The 7,500-nt window shown below is 40.1% G+C and overlaps 1 protein-coding gene across 4 annotated transcripts in view; it reads right to left on the reverse strand.

Annotated features, from left to right (window-relative positions):
• Window positions 1-7,500, reverse strand: part of LOC137992645 (transient receptor potential cation channel subfamily M member-like 2) — a 170,796-nt gene that overhangs the window by 106,639 nt on the left and 56,657 nt on the right. The window lies entirely within an intron of this gene.

Consider the following 7,500-nt stretch of genomic DNA (forward strand, 5'->3'; position numbering starts at 1 on the left):
CACAGGGAACCAGTATTTTTCTCTCAAGAGTTGCTTAGTCTTTGTTTTGCTTAAGTGTCCAAGGTTGGGTCCAAGCGTGACAACTTTCTTTTGCAGAACTGCTGGAAGTACTATGCATTGTCTTCTAAAAATTACTCCTCTGCTACGGATAATTCGTTTCTCACTTGAATGTAGGGTTCCAGGTCTTTGTCACGGTTCTCCCAATCTCCCTTGCAGTTTTCTTTGCTAGTCTCTGCACCTTTTCCTCTTTCAGGGTTTCTTTTCTAATTTCTGTGATCACCACAGCATGCTCTAAATTGACGGTCCATTTGACAATCTTCTCAGTGCTGTCGTCTCCTGTTTCAGGTAGCGGATGTCTGGAGAGTTAGCCTAAAGGATCTGCTTCATCTTTTCTCGGTTCATAAATCAGCTTATAATCAACGTCTTGCATCTTCACAACCCATTACTCAATTCTGAGTGGCATCTTGGCCTTCGCTTCATTGAACAAGGGTAACAGTGGCTTGTGTGCCGTGACAATGCGGAATCTTGGTGCTCCTTACAGATAGACCCTCAGTTGCTCTTTTGCCCACTTGATGTCTAGCGCATACTTTTTAGTCTGACTTTACCCCTTTTCAGTTTCTGTCATTGTACGGTTGATGAAGTGTACCGGTTGAATACCTTTGCATGTTTTTTGGAGCAGGGCTGCTGATAGACCTTGGTTGAAGCTTGCATCTGTGCGCAGGATATAGTAGGTCTGAACGGGTCGAAAAATGCCACTGTCTTATCGTCTGAGATGATGTCTTATATCTTTCTGAATGCCTTCCCCTCTTCTTTGCTCCATTTGAATTTCGTTTCCTTCTGGGTAAGCTGGTAAAGTGGTGCTGCTATGGCTGTAGTTGCTGATATAGTTGTCCAGGTATTCTGCCATTCCAATAAAGCACTGAGCGGCTTCTTTGTTCTCTGGTTGTCTGCATTCCTTGATTGCCCTCACTTTATCTGGTAACGGTTTCAATCTCTCTTTGGTGAAGACATGTCCAAAGAACTCTCTCTATCTAAAAGTCACTTCACTATTTCTTGCTCGCTGGAGGACGGTTCTCAACAAGTCTTTGTGCTGTGCTTCATCTCCCCCTCCGAGAAGTATATTATCCCTTCTCTTTGGATCAGGCAGTGTGGTATGCTTCCGAAGATTCTGAACATCGCTTCATCAAAATTAATACATCTTGTGAAGATTTAGCTCCAAATGTCAATCTCTTGGGTCTGTAGTTTTCCCCAGAGCATACTGAAGGTTGCTACTTGTCTCATGGTAGGGTTTAGTGTCGGATGGTGGTAACGTTGTCTAACGCCCAGCTTCGTGAAGATCTTGCAGTCATGTAGGCGAAGGATAAAATCTTCAGCTCTCTGTGACTGTACTCTTCGTTTCATGGCTTCATTTGGGCCTCTAATTTTTCATTCTTCATCTCCACATATTTGGGTTTGGGTTGTACAACCAGGGGTGAGCATCACGTCATGGGTTCTTCATCTAGGACCTTCTCAAAGATGTTCTCCTTCACTCCTTGCTCCAGCCATTCTTTCAGGGGTCTCTGTAGGTGGTATGGGACTAGGCGTGGTTTCTGGGCTACAGGTACTGTTTCCGTGTTTTCCATTTCTAGCTTAACTTCTATCTCATGGCCTGTGCTTCTGTCTCGGAAGCATCCTATATAATGAAATGTGTCCCTATATTAATCAAATAATGCTCCAATGATGTCCGGTGGTTTCACTGCCTTGACTTTAAGGTCGAGTCCATTCTTCCTTCAGACACTTTGAGAATTTGCTTCTCGTTCCTCGATTCTTGTTCCGAATTCACCGTTAATTATCAGGTCAGATTGGAGGGTCTTCAATGTGTCTTTGCTTGGTTCTCTGTGGCTGAAGGCCTTGCTCCGCTATCAGATACCACATGTGCATCAATGTCTCCTATGCTGATGAGAATAGTGTCTTCAGATTTATCTGCCCTTAGCTTCCTCACTTGGTGATGGATGCGCTTTGATGATTTCTGGAGGTATTCGCTGTCTGATTCACAGCTTGTATTGATATCCGGTTTTGATTTTTTCTTGAGTTGGTGTGATTTCTTTGTTTTCTCTTGCTTTATGCCTGATCCTGATCTGCAACATACTTCGCACACTTTAGGCATTGTTGTCCACAGGCTAGGCCGTTGCGTCCAGGGTGGTGAATTCCTGTTTTCCCCCAATAAACTACAGCCGTTCTCGGCGCTCTTTCCTTTCTTTTTCCATTCTTGTTTATGGGTGCTTGGCGATGGTACTTTCTTGCTGGGTAGACTTCGGTACCTTTGTGGAGTTCCAGCTCTACCGTTTTTTTGGGTTCTCTTTCCTCGATGGTTCACTTTGCATATCTTGCAGTCTTTTTTCACGTCTCTCACTGGCTGATTGATGTTCCTAAGTTCAGGCTAAATTCCGAGCGAGTTTCTTGATTTCTTGACCGCCGTAAATCTTGAGAGCGCTCGTTTTATCTTTAACATCTTTGATTTTAAAACATATTGTTTCTTCTTCGAAATCATCAACTTCTAAGGGAGTATCTGGAATCTTGAATGTGTTAATACGAAGTGTTTTGCCCACGGTAGAGACTCGAATTTCTGCTGGGCCACTTGTGGTGGACGTTCCTTGGGTTGACATAACTTTCTCTTAGAACGAGGTCGATGGCGCAATGTACTGTATGCTGTTTGGAATTGCGATGATTGTTCACTATCTTTCTCGCTTCTTCTCTAGCTTAAATCTTCTCGAAGGCTAGCTTTTCCTATCCGCTATTGATTCTCTTTTATCTTCTTCGTAGTTTTTGCTTCTTGCCGCGTGTCATCGTCTCCTTGCCGCCAATGTGATAACCCGGCATGGGACATGCAAGGTCACTTGCTATTCACTGACTGTTGCTTTTTCTCCAACGGAAAACCACAGAGGTGTTGTGCATATACTTCGAACAAGATAGCAACAAAGGAACGTCTGCTACAGTACAGCCCAAAAATAATGCACGTGCAAGAAGTGGCGCAAGAAGTTCTTACGCCGCAAGAACACGCAAGCGGTCAAAAGAAGTTAAATTGCGGTTTATCCGCAAGAACATTCAAAGCGCAAGAAGATAGAAAGCTTGAAGTTACGAGCTTAACCGCAAGACGCAAAAAGCGCAAGAAGTTAGCGGGTTCAACCGCAAGAGTAGTAGGTGTTGCTTGTCTGAGGTGATTACGGATTATGTTTTCCAAAACATAAATCACTTTCAAAAGGAAGGGATATAATGGTATGTTTCCTCTTGGGAAACATTCGATGGGCATGAGATCAGAACTCGATGTTTGGTCATCCCAATTTATCGCAGGCCGTATTTAACACACTCGCTTAAAAGAAAGACCGGTGAACGTGAATGTCTCTAAGTAGTAACTAATTTCTGCACTTTCAGGAAAAAAAAACCTTCAATCACGCCATTAACTACCAACAAGCAGGCTCACAAGCATAACAAACCACGTCTAAAGAATGAACATTTGAATGTTTTAGATCGACCGTGTAGCCAATTGCATATGATGCCGGGAAGGTGACAGTGTTTATATGTGTAAGCAAATGTCGTGTGATATATTCATCGGCAACAGAAAACCCGTGGTATCATAACAATACTAATAATAAATAACAAACAAAAGCTTCTGCATTTATAACTCCTTTCAGAAACACTTATCAAGGGAACTACATCGTAGAATGTCACCTGCGAGATCAAAAGCGACGAGAGCGAATCTTTCAAAATGTGAAAAGCACATAAATGCAAAGATTTAATAAGGGCGCTTTGAAATTTGCTTGTTTCATTCCTGATTGATATCATTATTTTTCAAAGAGAATGCACATCACCAGGAAAAGACAAATTTGCATAACAACCATTGTGCTGAAAACAAGTCGGTCACGCTTTCGTCACGTAATTCGCCGTGGCATACTTGTATTTATTTTTCCTTTCTTTTGGCTTTGTTAAGACGGAATTGATACAGAAGAGGTCAAAACAAAACAAGTTCCCCATCAAATTGCCCTAGAGAATCTGCCTCTGTGGGACTTAAGGGCACATCAAACTTGATTCATGCTTATTTTATTTTTTCTCAGTGAACGCGAACTGAGTAGAATTCAGAACCAACCTTAATTTATGCGGATTAGTCGCATGCGGGTAATTCTCACCCGGAAAAAAATTCATCCAGCAACATCATATCCAGCTGATTGAAAAATATACATAAAGGCAGCTGATTTTTGAGTGTCTTGTGCGACTTATCGACAATTATGGAGCTTAAGCAAGCGCATTTTGAGAAACGGACCGGACGATAACCGGAAGTGAGTTGTTTTCCCTTTTAACTTGTCTTCAAACAACCATGGTTACATTGCTAAGTATCTTTTATCCATTAGAAATGATTAGTATAAAATCTGGGAGACGCCACTGTCCTAACAGGGTAAAAAAACGTAAAAAAAATAATAAACCAGCAACAATCACATTTCTGGCTTTAGATGACGATCGTGAAGTAAAGCCACGTGCTTGGGAGCAGACAACAAATGAAAATGGCGAGCTTGAAAAATTCAGTCTTGTCTGCTTACACTGCATTTTCCTTGAGATATTTAAACAGGAATGCAGAGAAAATTTCAAAGATTCCGACAGGTTTCAATTCTAGCTTCACATCTATGTGAATTTCACAACAATGAATTCCTCTACATTCGCGGCCACAGTCCTACAAACGGTTTGCGTGGAAAAAGCCATTGTCTTGTCTTTCCTTGCATTAGTCGTGAGCCATCGCCTATCACTTCTCAAATGCTAGATTTCACCTTTCATTTTACTCTTGTCGTCATTTGTTTATTGGTCAATCCATGTTTAAGGTAACTGATTCTCAGAGCTTGAGCCTTGGTGGGACAGGTCAGTTACTGTTTCCGGATTTAGATTGCTAATCCTCATCCACAGCCATGCTTTATTTTCGTTAACCCTTGGGAAGACATCCCTACACCATTCTCATTTTAATTCCTCCTTGGTTTTTCTAGCCTTTAAACATGGTCTTTTCCTCATATAATTTAGTTTTCCCTCCTCCTCGCCAAATATTATTGGCCCTGTATGGGAAGTCACTTCTGAATCCTCCTTACCTTCTCTTTCGCTAACTGCAGTGAAATCGCACTTAGTCCACAAATGGTTTCTCTCGTCGTTTAGGACAATGGCAGGTTGATTTTGCAAAAGTGGTTTGTATGTTGGAATTATGAAGTCCTAGTATAAGTGGTTTAAAGGGGCTAGGTCACGCAATTTTAGCCAATTTCAGTATTGATTAAATGGTCATAGAATTAACTGAAATAACAAAATAACGGCTCAAAATTATAGAAGAACTCAAACAAAACACAGGAAAGCTAAGAAGGGACAAGAATAGACAAAACTGGGGAGGATTGAAGGGGATTGCATTTGGGTAAATTTGAAAAACGTCGGCCCACCTTTTTTCAAATTTATATCAGTTTATATCAAAATGTCATTTAAAATTAAACAGCTGGAAAATCATTTTCATATTGTTATGTGGCCGTGATTTTGCAAATGAAAGACTCTCGCTCTGCCAATTTGACGTTTAGAGCTCATAACTAACAATTTTAAACAAAATTACCTAAAACAGCGTGACCTAGCCTCTTTAAGAACTCAGTTTAAAATATAATTATTTATGATAAAAATAATCTTATCATCTCTAGAGTAATATCAGAGTTCTGTATGTTTTACCCGTCAAGTCACAACAAAGATCTCATACATAAAGGTGTGCTGTTTCCAGAAAAGCAGATTTTTGGAGAATAGTGATGTAGCAGCCGTCCACATAGGTCTTTAGCTCTATTGTATCTGTGCTCACAACTGACTTTCACCTTGGATATAAATTACCCTCACATTCTCGCAACCACTACCTTTAAAGGAAACCTCCATTTTATAAAATAGTAACTTTAAGTCACAGCAAATAACCTTTACAGTCAAATCTGTCTAAATTCTTTGTATCCGAAAAAAATAAATTTTAGAATCCCTTGCTTCCAGGGTTCTTCTTTGAAAGCTACATTGTCAGATTTCCAGTGCTAAATGTTTGTTTCAGTCTGTGATGAGGTCAAGGTCCCCAAACGTCTTCGACTTGTCGGTATCATCTTGAAACCTCTCTGAGGAAATGATCGAATCCCGTAACTATCTTTTTATATAGCAACCAGTGCAATTCAGTTCTATCCAAGACAACGTAATACATGTTGCAATAACGAACCGTCAACCACGCAGCAATGCTTCGTCGTGATATTACGAACTGCTGAATTCTTAATTGACTGTAACACTGTTCCTAAAGAATAGGGCATGGATTTCTTGGTATTTCATAACCAGTTAATGTTCAGTTTTACTTGTACGCAAGCATGACGCAGAGATTTGACCATAACTAAGAGTTACCAGTTCAGATTGCCTACGTGTAGCCGTAACGTCTACAAAACCTGACCCAAATCATGTTCCGTGACGGCACGGTAGTTTATGCAATTTCTGGAAATAATTGGAATTTTCGTAATTAGGTGTATTTGGTATACTTCATTGAATTTCGATTGTATGACATATTTCTGTTCTTTCAAGTCAATGCCCCTTTTTAAGTGTATACTGTGTTTTTGAGAGATTGAAAAGGATTATGAGTGATATTTAGTCCAAAGCAAGAAGAAAATCTTTGATGTGAACACAGTCTTGAAGTACAAAAATTTGCAGGCTGTGTTATTGTATTGCTTACGGATTCACTCACTTGCCATTGCTTTCAAACTGGGTTATTCATCTAATGGAATATTATTCGAAATTTGAAAATAGTTACAGATTAATTCTTGATACGGATTTAGTGAAATTAGATACATGTAAATGACAGAGTGATATTTACCCAGTGGTGTCTTGTAGTAAATCCTTTCTGTAAGCAATGAAAGTTTATCCAAGTTGGAGTTAACTAGACCTTAATCTCATTTATGGAGACAAATAATAATCGATTAAGAACGATACAGTTAATGCTGTCCTTCAGAAACAGCAGAATTGGCAGCATAAGCTTGAACAATTAGAAAAAATCAATGAGAAGCTGCCACGCAGCAAGTTTTGAAAAACCTCAGATTGTTTTCCAGTCGAAGGAAAAGTTTGGATTTTCACACTGAAGCGCCCCAGGCTAGCTAGTTACAGCCCATCTCCGACTCAAGATAAGCAAACTATTCACGTTCCTTTTGCACCGTTTCCTTCCTCACTGTTGTCATCACCTCCGAAAAAGCGGAGTCAACGATACAATCTATTTTCAGCAATGTGTTCTGCAAAGAATTGACTAAGGTAGGTGACCAATGAGAAAACATTATACATTTTCTTGCAAAAGGCGTGACGTCACGGAACACGTTTGTGTCAGCTTTTCGTAGACGTTCCAGGAGGGTACAACTACACGTAGGCTACAGTTCAGATAGCAATTTGTACGAAAAAGGAAGGTTTATGGCTTACAAACTTTAAGATTTTCTCTCGACTTCATTATTTATTTTATTA

This window comes from Montipora foliosa, chromosome 2, assembly GCF_036669935.1.
Source record: "Montipora foliosa isolate CH-2021 chromosome 2, ASM3666993v2, whole genome shotgun sequence".
Lineage (NCBI taxonomy): Eukaryota > Metazoa > Cnidaria > Anthozoa > Scleractinia > Acroporidae > Montipora > Montipora foliosa.